This window comes from Panthera onca, chromosome C2, assembly GCF_046562875.1.
Source record: "Panthera onca isolate mPanOnc1 chromosome C2, mPanOnc1 haplotype 2, whole genome shotgun sequence".
Classification (NCBI taxonomy): Eukaryota; Metazoa; Chordata; class Mammalia; order Carnivora; family Felidae; genus Panthera; species Panthera onca.
The window spans coordinates 89,921,237-89,937,974 of NC_138347.1; the positions used below are offsets into that span (position 1 = coordinate 89,921,237).

The 16,738-nt window shown below is 40.4% G+C and overlaps 1 long non-coding RNA gene and 1 pseudogene across 1 annotated transcript in view; one reads left to right on the forward strand and one right to left on the reverse strand.

Annotated features, from left to right (window-relative positions):
• LOC132683386 (uncharacterized) overlaps window positions 1–16,738 on the forward strand; it is a 587,323-nt gene that overhangs the window by 6,824 nt on the left and 563,761 nt on the right. The gene's annotated exons all lie outside the window — the stretch shown is intronic.
• On the reverse strand, window positions 5,635–11,697 carry LOC132683385 (dynein light chain roadblock-type 1-like; annotated as a pseudogene).

Genomic DNA, 16,738 nt, shown 5'->3' on the forward strand with positions numbered 1-16,738 from the left:
AGGCAACACAACCACACGCTCTACTGTCTGTGTGTGGACCACATGACAGATGAGGCTCAGTGGACAACTGACAGACTGTGAAAGAAATGACGGGGTGGTCATTGATCCTGATGTGTCTTGGTTTCTGTGTAGTGATTCGTGGACTGAAGAGCTAGCGGTGAAGTTTGTACTTCATGCGATTGCTGTACTCACAGTGAACATACTGCATGTGAGATCTGAAGCACATTGTCGAGAGATTAACATTATTTAACTAAACTGTGGTAAATACATGTTGTGTGTCTTGGAGCCATGCAATGTGAGGACTGCCTAAAGTAGAAGTTTATCTGCATATGAGGTGAAAACTATGTGTGTAATTTCAAATACATCCACTGTCAAATAGCACTCCCTACACATTTTCTGAGTTGTTTAAGGAAACAACTTTTCTTTTGTCTTAAGATGGACAGATTAAATTAAGGGAACTGACACACATATCATTTAAATATATAATGTATCAGTGACAGAGGGGAGAGATCTATAAATTCCTGTTTGTTTTAAAACCCAATATAACTTCAGTCAACCTGTAGAGATCACTTGAAAGTTGGATGGAATATACAAGGACTATGCTAAGATTTGATTATTTAAGTTTTTTGCTACTCCCATCTTTTTCCTGTGATGTTTCTTCCCCACGAGTATTTCAGTGGTTGTAAATCTAATAAGTTGCTTAGCCAGACTAGGTGAGTTAGACTCTCTGAAGGAAGGGGAATTTGGACTGAAAGATCATTTGCCTAAGTCCCTGAGTTTCTGTTTTTTTCTCCGTACGGATCTTATTTGCTGTGCTACGCAGTGCTGCGATGCAACAGCTGCAGTGGTTTCTAGGCATTTATTCATTCATTCATTGCCTACAGCAGTGCTTGGCCCATAGTTGGCATCCTATAAACCATTTTATTGAGCCTTTACTGCACCTGGGGAATGCAAAGATAATTCAGACACTATCTTTGTGGGCAGAGAATAGAACTCCCTGTACCATGACTTTCTGCTGGATCTGTAGTATTGTATAATGATAATACTAATGGAATTTCTAATTTATTCAGTGCCGGCAATGCACCAGCAGCTCGTTCAGACCTTTGCTGACATTATTGCTATAGTTATCCGAAGCCAAGATTGGACATTGGGGATTCTGCTTTCAAGTTGGTTAACTCGCTTGTGTGACAAGTTTTGCTGGCTGTTGGATAGGGGCTTCTGTTCATCTCTGCTGGCCCTCTCCTCAGGGCTACTTGAGTGGTCTTACAATTTGTTAGTTGGCTACCTCCAGAGATGGTGACCCAGGAGGTCAAGACAGAAGCTACAATGTTCAGTATGCCTAACATTGAAAGGCACACATCATCACTTTCTCAGTATTTTATTGGTTACACAGGCCTAGCCATGATTTCATGAGGGAAGTCACTATACAAGGGTATCAGTGCCAGGAGGTATTTATATCTCTGAGATATAAATTATCATCCCATTTCATAGATGAGTAAACTGTGGCACAATAGTAAGTGGTAGAACTGAGATTTGAATGCAAGCATTTTGGCTCCAGAGTTCATACTCTTAAGCATGATGATATTAGGTAAATTATACTTTAATATTGGCTATCATTATTAGATATTGCTTCCATATATACTGGGGATTTATGAGCTCTTTATTCTATTTTATTGGTCTATTTGTCATCCCTATAGCAGTGGTAAGACACATTTTTGTTATTATAGCTTTATAACTTTTTATATCTGGGATGATTCCTTAACTTCATTCTTCTTCTTTATAAGATCCTTAGCTATTCATGGATCACTGTACTCCTACAAACATTTTAGAATAGTCTATAATATTCCATGAAGAACCTTGTTGGTGCTTTGATTGGAATTACACTGAACTTATAGATCAACTTGGGAAGAATTGATGTCTTTAAGATATTTTTTATCCTTTTCTCAAACATTTGATTCTTGAATATGGTGTATACACTAAAACCTTGGTTTGTGAACATAATTCATTCTGGAAACATGCTTGTAATCTAAAGCGCTTGTATATCAAAGTGAATTTCCCCTTAAGAAATAATGGAGGGGCGCCTGGGTAGCCCAGTTGGTTAAGCATCCGACTTAAGCCTAGGTCATGATACTGCACTTCGTGGGTTCGAGCCCCATGTAGGGTTCTGTGCTGACAGCTCGGAGCCTGGAGCCTGCTTCAGATTCTGTGTCTCCCTCTCACTCTGCCCCTCCCCCACTTGCGCTCTGTCTCTCTGTGTTCTCCTAATAAATAAACATTAAAAAATTTAAAAAAAAGAAATAATGCAAACTCACATGATTCATTCCACAACCCAAAAATATTCATTTAAAAATGATTACAATAATATAATGTATTACAAAATAATAAATAAAATGCAAAATATAAGGAAAAATAACCTTTGAAAACCTTTGTGCCTGGTGTGAGGGAGACAAGAGAGAGGAGGGTTACTGTGTAGGATTACTTTTACTATCACTAATGGAATCACTTCTGTCTGTTGGCTCAATGGAATCTTTTTCTGCATGGGAGCCATTGTATTTGCTTGCAAGGATGTTGAATACAGTACAGTATTAATAAATTCTTGTTACATACTGTATTTAATGTAACTGGCAATAAGGCAGCAGAGAAAAGGGTCTATATCTGCAGGCAGCCTGACCTAGAATGAAGCAAAATATTCATAAGCTTACTCTTGTATGGAAAAGCAAAGGTCCAAAGGTGCTTTGAGGTGACAAAAAATACACCAGTGCCAGTGTGGGCACCTTCCAGTGTTCTGAAAAATCACTGATTTCTGCTAAATGCTGCAGCCTGAGACTGAGCATCCTGGAAATGGGAGATGATCACCCACAGTCCCGCAACGAGAGAGACAACCATTGGCTCAGTTGTGATCATGTGATGTTTGGCATCATATACTACTCATACTGCAAGACATCACTTGTTAATCAAGTTAAAATTTATTAGAAATGTTTGCTCATGGGCCACCTGGGTGGCTCAGTCGGTTAAGTGTCCGACTTCGGCTCAGGTCATGATCTCACGGTTTGTGGGTTTGAGCCCTGAGTCAGGCTCTGTGCTGACAGCTCAGAATCTGGAGCCTGCTTCGAATTCTGTGTCTTCCTCTGTCTCTAACCTTCCCTGCCTCGTGGTCTTTCTGTCTCTGCTCTAAAAAAGAAATAAATGTTAAAAAAAATTAGAAATGTTTGTCTTACGGAACACTTCGCAGAACAACTTACTTGCCATCCAAGGTTTTACTGTAGATCCGTTGACCTGTCCTATCGTTTCACAGATCTGGATGCTTTTCTGTGAGTTCTACCAGGACAGTAATTGGCTAATTTGGCTTTTTTATATGTGTGGCACTCACTTAATCTTGTTTTTTTGTTTGGCACTTTAATCTTTTGCTTGTTTTAAGTTTCCTAATTTAGAGATGGGCTAGATGGGTGATGGGTATTAAAGAAGGCACTTGCTGTGATGAGCATTGGGTATTTTATGTAAGTGATGAATCACTGAATTGTACTCCTGAAACCAGTTTTACACTGTATGTTAATGACCTAAATTTTATTTTATTTTATTTTATTTTTTAATATATGAAATTTATTGTCAGATTGGTTTCCATACAACACCCAGTGCTCATCCCAAAAGGTGCCCCCCTCAATACCCATCACCCACCCTCCCCTCCCTCCCACCCCCCATCAACCCTCAGTTTGTTCTCAGTTTTTAACAGTCTCTTATGCTTTGGCTCTCTCCCACTCTAACCTCTTTTTTTTTTTTTTCCTTCCCCTCCCCCATGGGTTTCTGTTAAGTTTCTCAGGATCCACATAAGAGTGAAAACATATGGTATATGTCTTTCTCTGTATGGCTTATTTCACTTAGCATCACACTCTCCAGTTCCATCCACGTTGCTACAAAAGGCCATATTTCATTCTTTCTCATTGCCACGTAGTATTCCATTGTGTATATAAACCACAATTTCTTTATCCATTCATCAGTTGATGGACATTTAGGCTCTTTCCATAATTTGGCTATTGTTGAGAGTGCTGCTATAAACATTGGGGTACAAGTGCCCCTATGCATCAGTACTCCTGTATCCCTTGGGTAAATTCCTGGCAGTGCTATTGCTGGGAATGACCTAAATTTTAAATTAAAAAAAAAATAAGTTCCCTAATTTAAAAAGAAGTATTGCTCTCTTTGTACTTTGTTATGGTAATCTATAGTTCTTGGGAAATTCCTGTCATTCTTACTTTTCTACTTTTACAGCCCTTTATATCTGTAGAATACCCTGAGATCACTTGAACTTCCTGCTTATTGAATACCAACCCCAGGACACCTTCTCCCCTCTCCAGATTCCTGGAGATTCTAAATATGTTTTGTTAGACCTGCCAGGAGGAAGAACAGGACAGGCTAGAGGTTAGGGGAAAGGAGAGGTATGTTGAGAAGGTTGAACATATGGGTGAGGAGGTAACAAAAGCTATTTGGCTAATGTTCCCTAGACCAGTGACTGCTGCCAGGAAGGTTCATGTGAGTGTAGAGCCTGAATGCTTTATCTTTGGAGCTCATACTGGACATAGTCCCCATTCCGCATCTCATGACTATTTTTTTATTATTTTTTTATTTTTATTTTTTTATTTTTTTATTTTTTAAAATTTATATCCAAATTAGTTTGTATTCTAGAATGCCTGGTAACCCATGGAGAAACAAGACTCATTGACCACATACGTGTTTTGCAATGTGAAAGCACGTTTCTTTTGGTTTCATGTTATGCAAATGACTTAACATTGTTCCTTAAACTGTTGCCTGAATATGGTCAGTGCAATTTGTTATTTATTATAGGATTTAATAAATAAGGAATGCAGCTTTCCAGGATTGGGGACTAGATTCTTAAGGTGACATTAATGCTGTAAGCTCTTAGGTACCATACAAGTCCCTATAATAGCACTTCGGTGAACTGAAAGAAGCTGTTTAGATCTCAGCAAAAACTTCCTGGACCCTAAATCCGTCTCATTATTTACCATATATAAGAAGTCCTCAATGAAAGGGGTCACCATACATACAAGACTAGGGTATTTAATTATTTTATTTTATTTTATTTTATTTAGCATTTTGTTTTTTTTTTTAATTTTTTAAAATGTTTAGTTTTGAGAGAGAGAGAGAGAGAGAGCAGGGAGGGGCAGAGAGAGAGAGAGGGAGACATAGAATCTGAAGTAGGCTCCAGGCTCTGAGCTGTCAGCCCAGAGCCTGACACGAGGTGAGATCATGACCTGAGCCAAAGTCAGATGCTTAACTGACTGAGCCACCTAAGCTCCCCTTCAGTTATTTTTAGTTAAAGACAAAACAGCCTTTTCCAAAGGTGACAAAGTGAAGTGAAGGTCAGAAGGACACAGGGTGTCAAAGCTCTTGCTTTAAAACCTGGAGGTGAGGAAAGAAGGCCCTCCCAAGAACTCAAGGGTGATTGGTCAGCAGAGGGATGGTTCTGGGTGGGGTGGGTGGAGCTACAGCCCATGATTGGTCACTGGATTGGTCTAAGTAGGCTCTAAGATGATTTCCACCTGCCAATTGTTTGACATGATTAGCATTATTATTCTTGGGGCTATTAAATGAAGGAATGATGTGGGGAGCCAAGAGAGTAGCTTATTCATTTGGATTCTGAATCACAATCAGGAAATAGTCTTTACCTGGTACAACCGTAATTTGGTTTTTCTTGCAAATTCAAAGGGAGGTGAGGTCATTCTGGGGTTTGATTTCACACATGGTGCTCTGGGTCTTCAAGATGAAGTTCTGCATGAGCTTGGCATACTGTGTGGTGGTGAGATTGTCCATGATGCTCTTTTTTTTCTAATTTTTTTACATTTTTTATTTTATATTTTTGAGAAACAGAGTGAGACAAAGCATGAGCGGGGGAGGGGCAAGAGAGAGAAGGAGACACAGAATCTGAAGCAGGCTCCAGGCTCTGAGCAAGTGGTCAGCACAGAGCCTGATGTGGGGCTCGAACCCATGAACTGTGAGATCATGACCTGAGCCGAAATCAGACACTCAACTGACTAAGCCACCCAGGCACCCCTAGGGATTTTCCATGATGCTCTTGATGGGAGTGCCTTCAGTGTTCACCACAATGATTCTCTGTACCCACTTCTGGTCCTAAGTCACTTCAGTGTCTCCTCCACCTCTGCCCTTTCTGATCCATTGGTAGCTCTTTGACACTGGCCAAAGCTAGGGTATTTTAATCTTAATTTTGCAAGAGCTCTGATCTTAGCAAGGGTATTTAAAAATACATTTTAATAATGAAATCCAAATAACCTCGGGAGAGTCCTGTGGAGTTCTAGCAGCATTGTGGGCAGATTTCCTTGTGAAACTTTAATGCTTGTACTAGGAAAGGCATTGAGTATAGTGCTGACTGAAGGGGAAAGCTCTCTGTTGCTTTTCAGTATTTACTGGCATAATAGAAGCACTTGGGAACCAATATTCCCTTGTATGTGTTAAGCCTCATTTACAGCCAAAATTTCTTCAACTACTCCATTCGTGATCAAATTGTAGGTGGAAACACAGCAATTCTCTAAAAGGGCAGATTCTGTGTATATTTAGGAGTATTTGCTGTTTCAATAGCTTTTTTTTAGATTTATTTTTAGAGAGAGAGAGTATGTGTGCAACTGGGGGAGACACGCAGAGGGAGAGAGAGAGAGGAAAGGGAGAGAGAGAGAAGAGAGAGAGAGAGAGAGAGAGAGAGAGAGAGCGCGAGAGAGAGAATCTTAAGCAGGCTGCATGCTCAGTACCAAGCCTGACACAGGGCTTGATCCCATGACACTTGGATGAGCCAAAAATCAACAGTCTGATGCTTGACCTACTGAGCCACCCAAGCACCCTGTTTCAGTAGATTTTTAAAAGAGCAATTATTTTTACTTTTTCAGTCCTCTTCCCCTCTGTTTAGTTCATGGCCCTAGATGTACTTCTGTAAGACAGAAAAGCTGGGGTGAAGAAACTGTTCCCAGTCTCATGCTTTTGGTTGGATAAGTGGAATCAAAAAGAACTGAAACTTCACAGCTTTTTATTTTTTTAATTATTTTATTTATTTATTTTTAAATGTTTATTTTTGAGAGAGGGACAGAGAAAATGTGCACATGTAGAGGAGGAGGCAGCGGGGAGGCAGAGAGAGAGAGAGACTGGTGGGAGGACAGAGGATCTAAAATAGGCTCTGTGTTGGTAGCAGAGAGCCTGATGTGGGGCTCAAACTCACGAACCATGAGATCATGACCTGAGTCAAAGTCGGATGTTTAACTGACTGAGCCACCCATGTGCCTCTTAGTGCAGCTTTTTAGAGCGTGGCTTTTATAAATCTGTGTGATTGGGGGCAGAGCTGAAATTGATTCAATGCAAATTGTATCTCTCCCCCTTTTTTCTTTGGAACATAGCCCACAAGTGGAAGACATGTTGATGATTACCTTCAGTTTCAAAATTTTTACTTAAACTCTTTCCCCCTCCTTGGATCTAGAGATTTTTCTTCTGAGGGTCCTAATGAGATGAGTGAGTTAGATATCTAGTGCTTCAGTGAATATGTCCCCCCCACCCTCAGATGTAATGCAGGCAGAGATGGGGCCTAGCCTTGTCTATTGGTGTATGCCTAGGCACCAGGGACCACCCTTGGAAACAAAGAGCTAATCACTTTGAGTTAAATGCCATTGTGGTACGTTAAGAGCTAGAATGCGGTTAGCTTTTTTCATGCTAGAAACTCATCCTCATTGCTTTCCCTATCTTTTTTAAGTAAGAGATTCCATGATTCAAAGCTAGGATATATTTCATGTACCATAGTCATATTCTTACCTCCCTCCATCCCTTACTTCCAAAAGGTGTGCAGAGACAGGAAAAGAAACCCAAGGGTGAAAGCACCAAGTGTGGGATAGCCAGATTGGTGGAGGGAATAATATGAGGGAGGGCATGTGGTGGATTCTGTGGGAGGTGAAGGATTTGCCTTGTGGTGATGCTGGACAAGTGAGCTAAACCTTGGCTTCACTATCCCCACAAGATTTAGAGTTAAAAATTTTTTTTCCCTACTCTAGTAAAAGTATATGATGTCTTAAATCTTCCCAAGGTGTCTCTCAATGTTCTTTCCAACCTGGCTACCTCCAGTGTCACTTGTGGACCCTGGAACTTGTCAGAAAGATAGACTGTCAGGCCCACTCCAGATGTATAGAATCAGGATTTATGTTTTAGCAAGTTTGCTGGCCAACCCATGTGCCTACTGCAATTATAGAAGCTACTCTATGGGAAGACTGTAATGATCTTGTTTTAGGTTAAAACCAAAGAAGGAAAAACAGCAACCAAGCAACCAACCAGACAAAAGATCTTAGAGATTCACCTGTTGTTAGGTCTTTTCTGTATTGCAGGATCTTTGGACCGTGGGAAAAATTTTGAGTGCCCATAAATACCCAGTATGTCAAGAACCGTTTGTCCTCCAAGCCTACGCCCTGTGGGAAGGCTGTTATGTTTTATGTTCATCTGCCACCTCCGTGACAGCATGCAGAGACTGGGATCTAGTTACTTGGTTCATTTCTCCTTCTCAGAGTAGCACAAGTACGTAGTACCAGGCTCAGGTTCATCACGTCTTCCCTCTGTGGTATATCACATTAATGAAGCACTTTTATACCTTCTGTTTTTCACAGTAGCCCAGAGCAGGAGGCAGGGCAGACACCATTGCCCTCCACCGAGCTAACAGCTAAGAGTCTCTGAGGGTCAGAGCAGATGAATAATTGACTAGAGGTCCCAAGGTCTCATCCTCCAACTCCTGGGCTTCTCCCATCTCTAGGCTGCGACACTTTTTACAAAGAGCACATACTTCCATTAGGGCTGCATTTCCTTTTCAGGGCTTATAAAACCCTTTTTCTTAGAACATAGGTAGGTTTCATGCCTATTCTATAAGATCTGAGATACCTGAAATATAAAGCCACAGGCTTTAGAACACAGGCTCCTGGAAATCCCAGGCACCTGCACAGCACCACTGGACAACATGACCTCTGTTTAAATCTAATACGCACCTGTGGCGTGAGACTGTTCAGCGCAGCAGGATCTCTGAGCGTGCTTTCTGGGCTCCCCAGCCAGCTCAGCTACACCAGGACACCTGACAGCCTGGGAACTGGTGGTGAGGGAACTGCTGGCTTTTTCCCTCTCAACTTGCTTTTATTTTCTTTCATCTTATGAGATATGATTCCCTCCCACACATGGTTCTTTCCCAGTTCACATATTTTACTCGTTTTAAGAAGCTAGAATCAATATTTTGCTACCCACTTGTTGGGCTGTGAGTATATTTTTATTTCCAATTCTTCCAACCATATAGGATTCTGTAGGGGGTCTAAATTTGTTTTACACCAAGAGGAGGCACATGCAGAGCTCTTTCTTAATCCTACATATGCAGGACTGTGGGTGAGATTCAGTTCTGTTCTTTAGGAGTGGAGTGTTTCCTGGGCAGAGCAGCTGGAAATTGGTCAATTAAAGTGTCTTGTTGGCAAGATGTTGAAACGTGAATCATTAGCAGGTTTGCTGATCTTTTGACCTGCACCCCCTCTAAAAGCTGATTAGAATGCTATTTTTGGTATGCTTTGCCTTCATTTAGTCATATATTTCGTGCTTCCTGAGTTATGATAATTTGGCATGTCCAGCCAATGAATCTGTCAACATGTTGGAGTATAGGTGAGGTAGGAAGGTTATGTCAAGTTTTTGTGACCATGAAAAACATCAGCAAAATTCTTTTTGAGACCCTAATAGAGCCAGTGGCTGCTGTGAGGGGTATTCCTAAGGGAAGGCTCATGAAATTACTGCTGCATATCAAGGAGAACTATTGTAGTCAGAACCACTGACAGATCTTGGGGACTTGATTTTGTGGTGAGATACTTTCAGTGACCCATAGGGTGTTTCTCTGAATGAAAAGTAGATCCACTATGGCAACTTAATATTATTTTCCCTCAAGATAGGTATGGGCAAAGGCAGGGAAATTCTCTTGTTGCTCTCATTGCATGTATGGCCTTGCATTTTAGCAATTTGTAGCAAAGAGCTTATTTACCTGCCTCAAAGAGATAAATTCAGTGCTCTATACACAGTGGGCATTCTGGAAATGTTTCTTAACTAATGATATAGTTTGTTTCTGAGGCCAAGTTTTGAAGGGAGTTTTGTTAGCAGAGATGTGCTACTTAAAAATTATTGCAGGTGTTAATAGTAATTCCAGGAAACTAAGCCACTTGGGACATCATATTAACAGTGGGTAGAGAAAAAGTTTTCTTTTAGAGAATGCATAGATGAACTCATTTTAAATAGTTGCTGGCAAGATGTTGATAATAAGTTTTACCAGTAAAACACTGAATTCTCTTTACCTTTTTTCAAGGTTAAGAAGTGGCATATTGAGTAAGGGCGAGGGGAAGCATTATTCTCAGGCAGGTATTTTCTTGCACAATTTTTTGTTTCTCCCCCTTGTTAATCTACAGATATAAGACAGGAGACTTTAGATATATTGGAGCTGGTATTATCATTCTTCTACAATTAAGGTAAAATCCAGATTCTGTAATATGGCCTGCAAGACCCAATATGAACTGGAATTTTCTTATTTTACAACCTTACACTTACCCATTTCTAACTGCTCATTTACTCCTTTCTGTACTGGCCTTTTCCCCACTCCTTGAATGGTCTCACAGTCTTTGAACCTCTTGGACAAAAAGCAGGTTTAGGACAAGTATCATTTTTTCAGAAAGTATCTCCCTGTTCCCAATCAGAATTAGTCTCTCTTTAGCACTATCTTAATTTTCCTTATAGAACTAATCAACACATATATATTTGTATGATTTTTCTTATTTCAGAAGAAATTTGTGTGTGTGGTCATATGCTCTTTGGGGAGTTCAAACCCTGGGCGGTCACTTTTGGGAAGCATAGGAAGGCATCTCAAGGTACTTAGGACACAGGATAAGGAGGGCAGTGGGCCGACAGGAGTGTGGTAGTGAGTATGGTACTACCCCGCTCTCCTAACTCAGCTCCCAGGCTGCCTGGTGTGAAATAGGGCCAGTGCTAGCTTGTCTCACAAGGGTAAGAGTATAATTGGGAGCATAATTAGGGAAGATGTTTCAACCATGGCACTTAATAGGTGCTCAGCCAAATTCTAACTTCCTTCAGAAGGTTACCCTGGCAAATTCCTTCAAAGAGCTGTTTCTTGAAAGGGTAAGATAACAAATACTTCCATGTTGGTATAAACGTGGACCTCGATGGTGAAAATAACACAACCACCTCTGTGGATAGCAATTTGGTAATGTATACTAAGAAACTCAAAAATTTTCATACTGTTATCCTTATGGTTATGTTTCTGAGGATCCATCTTAATTTTAATTAAAGGTATAGAAAAAATTGTATTTGATATTCATTGCCACATTATTGCAAGTGTAAGTTGGAAACAGTTTAAATTTCCAGCAGTAAGGAAATGATTTTATAATGTGTGGTGTATCTGCAGGATAAACTGTTATGCAACCACTACAAATAATGCTTTCAAGGAATTGTTAAGAAAATGTGAAAAGGTGACAATAATGTTAAAAAAAGTGCTTTTGTTATAAAAATGCAAGGTAGCATACTAAATATTAAGAATGTCTAGGCATTTAGTGAAGACTTATGTGCTGGGTATTATGTTAAGGAATTTGCACACACTAGCCCCCAAACAGGTACTAGCACCATTCACCTATACATGTGAGGAACTTGAGACTTTGCCTTATTAGTAATTTCCCCATAGATTCTTAATTACTACCATTGGAGCTGGACTTTGGGCTGCTAATTGATCTTTCAACATCCACGCATATTACCACCTCACACATCTATTTTTTCCTGTCTATACTGCAACAGACAAATCACCCTGAAACATAAATCTGATTATTTGATTTTTCAGTGCTGTGAGGATAAAGACCAAAATGCTTGTCTAACTCTATAGCCTAAGCTCTTAACTACAACTGTTCACAGCATTTCCAGATAATAGTGTTGTTTTCTATTTTTCTCTAGTGGGGAAATCACAGACTGTTTTTATTTTGTTCTTTATCTTATTCTGTGTTTCCAGGTCAATTAACATATATTGTGTTTATAATGGGAAACAGTGTGTATAAAGGCAAGGGTGGTGATGATTTCTAATAAATTATTTTTATTTTTTAAAGAGAGAAAACCCTGAGCATCATAGCTGGGCTCAAGAAGGCCCCATAGGCGGGTGTTGAACCAGCTACCAAGGGATGAGGATACAAAGGGTTTTTGGGGACAACAGCTAAGGGAAGCTAGACACATTTTACTTGAGCTATAGCTGAGATTTTACCTGGAAAGTAAAACAAGCAAACAAACAAAAACCAAACCAAAACAAAACCCTTAGCCAGGAACTACCTGGTCCAATCCCATTGCTGATGGGAACTCTCCCCTTCAGGCAGGCCTCAGAAAGATTACTGAGAGAAAAAATGGATGGGAAGCTCCCCTGAGAGAACAAAACTTGTGATGGATTAAGGATGCTTCATTACTGAGTTCACTGCTCTCTCTCTTTCTCTCTCTCTGTCTCTTTCTTTCTGGAAAAGGGTCAACTTCCATTAAGCTTAACTCTCTGGCACTGTTGCAGTGTCCTCAGATATACAGGGATTTTAGTAAACACCCCAAATTACTCTTCCTATCCCAACCCTTTACTAATTCAACACATTTTTATTGAGTTCATATCTGTCACCAATATGCAGATATTTACCTTTTAAATGTCTTTTGGATCCATCCGTTCCTTTCCATTCCCTGGTAGCCATTCCAGTCCAAGTCTTCTACTAAATATTGTTGGTAGTCTCCTAAGTGACTCTTCTATCCACATGTACCACTTCCTCACCCATCCATTCCTTCTCCGTCTGTAGTGCAGCAGAGAAATCATCTTGAAACATAAATGTGATTGTTTGATTATATGTTTCCTAGTGCTCTTAGGATAAAGAAAAAGTCTTGGTACTACAAGGCCCCATGTAGGATCTGATCTCTGCCGTCTCTGTCCTTTATTCATCATGTGCTCCCCTTGCTTTCTCTGCTCTGTTTGCACCAGCCTTCTCAGAATACATATGCCATCCTCTCTTGTCTCAAGGACCTTTGCCTGTGGTGTTCTTTAGCCTGGAACACTCTGGCTAGTTATTCTTTCAGAACTTAGTTCAGTGGCTACTTCCCTGGGGGAACCGCCCCCCCCCCCCCCCCACCGCCCTGCCCTGATCTTTTTTTGTAAAACATTTTCTCTTTGTTTTATTTCATTTTCCTCTATTATGTATCCTGAGTACACCTTATCCAACAGTCATGTCAGTTGTATTTTGACACTGGCTCATTTTGCTGTGATTATTTGGTTGATCTTATAAACTGCTAGTTTGTGAGTTCCTTGAAGGCAAGGATCATGTATATTTTTGTTCATTATGATATATCCAATCTAGCATATGGCCTGCAACACATTAGGTATTGAATACCTATGTGTTGGGTGAAGGAAAAAATGCCTACTGTGTGCCAGGCACAGTATCAGATCCTGGTAATGAAACCTGAATATGATCTGGTACCTGCTCCCATGATCTCATAGTCTAGAGAGAAAGGCTATAAGTTAATGGGATATTCTAGTTGAACATGCTGATTGCTATGACTGAGGTATGAACCAGGTCCTGTAGGAGCTCTGAGGACGTACATCCAGATGAATGATGGTCAAGGAGAAGGTGCTTGAGATGAGTTTTGAAGAACCAGGAGGATTCATTGAGGAAAAGGCCTTGGAAGGGGGTTGGAGGTGGGTGAGAAGCAGGCCCCATAGAAGGAAGAACAAAGGAAACCTGTGCAAATTAGGTCCCAGAGAGTGCAGGTGTTGAGCAAGAGGCATCTATTGCCTGTCATCAGGAGTAGAAGTCTGAACTCTTATGCCTATTGCATCTTAGCATCAGAGTCTCTAAGGAAAACACACTGTGGTCAAGCACTGCATGGAACGTGTTTTACTCACATAGAGAAGAGAGAGAGCAAAATCAGCTTTGGTAGTGTGCAGTGGTCCCCTATGGCCAGCAGGTCCGTGCTAGCAACCAATGCAGGACAGTTGGCCTGCGTGCATCCAGCATAGGCCGTTTGGACTCCTCATCTCTTGGTGAGGATGTGTTCTCAGCCCAAGGCCCATTCTTACGTGGTCCTGTGGGATCAAAAGACTGCCTGCAGGGGACTGTCTTCCTAACAGAATGATGTCCCCATCCCATATTGATCTACTGTATCATTCTTGAGGAGAACTCCATATCTTTCCAGGAAAACGGGTGTTTTTAAAGGACTGAAAATTCTGGGAAGAGCTTGAACTACAATTCTGTTAATTCCTGAGTGTTAGAAAAGGGTCTGGATGTAATTCTTCTGTATAAGTGAAGTTTGGTTTTTATTAAAAATACATGTTGGTGTGCAAGTAAACAAATTTGTATCATTTGTCATAATGAATTATCTCTCTAATCCTGTAAGTAATTGGAAACTGTGTCAATCTCGGTCCACTAAGCTTGTTCTGAATATACGGCAAAAAGCAGGATCTACCATATCTAGTCTTTAACCCCCAGGTCCTGATCTCAGCTTTGATATCATACACAATTTCAAAAAAAAACTACTTTTTCTGTATTGGTGTTTGAATTTCATAGAACTTTATTCTTCCGTCTGTGCAGTGATTAAAAACATACACTCTGAAGCCAGATTTCCAAAATTGAAAGCCTGCCTCCACTACTTATGAGTGGCAGGAACTACGAAAGACACTTAAACTCTCTGTGCCTCAGTTTGCATTATCTTTAAAGTGGAAACAATAATATTACCATATATAGTAGTTATGGAAATAATATTACCATATACAGTTGTTATGAGGATAAATTAATGTATGTAAATTTCTTGCAACAAACCATGCACTAAATAAACTATAGTTTATTTAAGTGATTAAAAGCTTTTTTCAAATTTTAAAGGTTGTAGACATCCTCACAATCACCAAAGGCTAGAATAAGTGTTCATTATATTTGTAACATTTAAATGAATTTCAGTTTAGGTGGTTCTTCAAAAGAAGTTACTGACATACCTCACAAGATTGAGTTTAAGTGTCTCAAGGTTAGAAGTGGTAGCACTGGGGGTGGGGATTAAGTAGGAGTTGAGGGAATAGTAACCCTTCTCGGAAAAGGCAAAGAGGTTTGGGGATTCATGAGCTCGTCTGATGTGTTGATTGGTCACAATGGGATGGCTCCAGGTTGGCCGCTGCCTGCATGCCGGTATAGCATATGCATACTGTGCACCAACAGTGTGCCAACCTCTAGACGCTCCAGATGATTAAGGCATGGCATCTGCCCTCCGAGCATGTAATTTGGTGGGAGGCACCTTAACATCTCCATGAACACCAATTCTTTAAACCACTTACATTGTGCTATACTGTGCTAAACTATAGGTAAAAGCATTTTGCTGGGGAGATTAATTCCAAGTGGTGGGATATCTCTGAGATATCCCTTCTCATCTCTGAGAAGATGGCACTTGATTTCACCCTCATTTCATGAGGAAGGAGAGGGTTTCAGTGGGTGCTATCTTGACAGCAGGATATTACAGATAGAAGGGATGGCTGACATCAAGGCCTGGTGGCAGAGAACTGAACAGATTCAAAGAAAACAGGGTGAATCAGACAATAAGACTATAGAGTTGAATGAATTTATAATCATTTGTATATGAAGAGAGTCTGGGATCTTGTTTATGCTTATTTATTCCTGGCACTAGAGTGCAAATCTAACTTGCTTAATGAAATCTTGACTCATATATCTCTTTCTTCTTATCATTTGCCCCATTCTGTTTGTCCTTTCTCTTCCCTCAAGTTTATGCTTTCCTGGCATAAAGACTGATTGTAATTCTCCTCTAATAGGAGACAACTGGGAACTGACAAGGAGGGACTAAAAGATTGTGTAATCAAAGGCAATAAAAAGATTCATTTGAATGGATGTTGAGCTCAGAATTCCCAACTTGTGTTCTTCTGCAAATACGAAATGTGTGGCTCCTTTAATGTGCTGGGCAATGTCCATTATGCTATCTGTCTTCCTTTATCACTTAAGTTCACTCCACGGTAACCACTATTTTAAATCCATCTTTCTTTACTAGAACCATTTTCTCTTTAACTGGGACAAAGGAATCTAAGCTTATAGCTTCCTGCAAACAGCATGAAAACCTTTTAAATTACACAGCGTTGATGGATTTTCACCCCTTCCTCTAAATACAATACATATGCTATCCCTGGGGTTCACTTAATGCTTCCTTACTGATGATAAAACTGCTGCTTGGCACAGACGAGCGCCAACACACTGCATCACTGCACACTCTTGTTCAGATTGCAGTCTAACCGGTGAAGCCGAAATGGAAAGTCTAAGCCCCTGATCCTGGCGGCATACAGCATATTAAATGCTGTGCTCGCTAATGTTTCTTCTCTTGAATGTGAAATACATTTGCTACTGCCTCCAGATCCCAGTGTCCTAAGTGGTAGGGTGATTCAGAATTGCGTACCATGGACAAGCTGCAGAGGGCTCAGGGGAGAGGCTTTGAAAGAAAAAAATGATGTGAATGCGGAAATGTTCTACCTCCGGGAGAGACTTTAACAAGAAAGCCTGCCTGCTTTGGGCTAGAATGAACTTACCATTCTATGCCTGCCCCTTTCTGAAAAGAACACTAGCTGCCAGCCGCAGTTCTCGTGCTGGTTGCATATGAAACTTTATGTATGATAAATTTG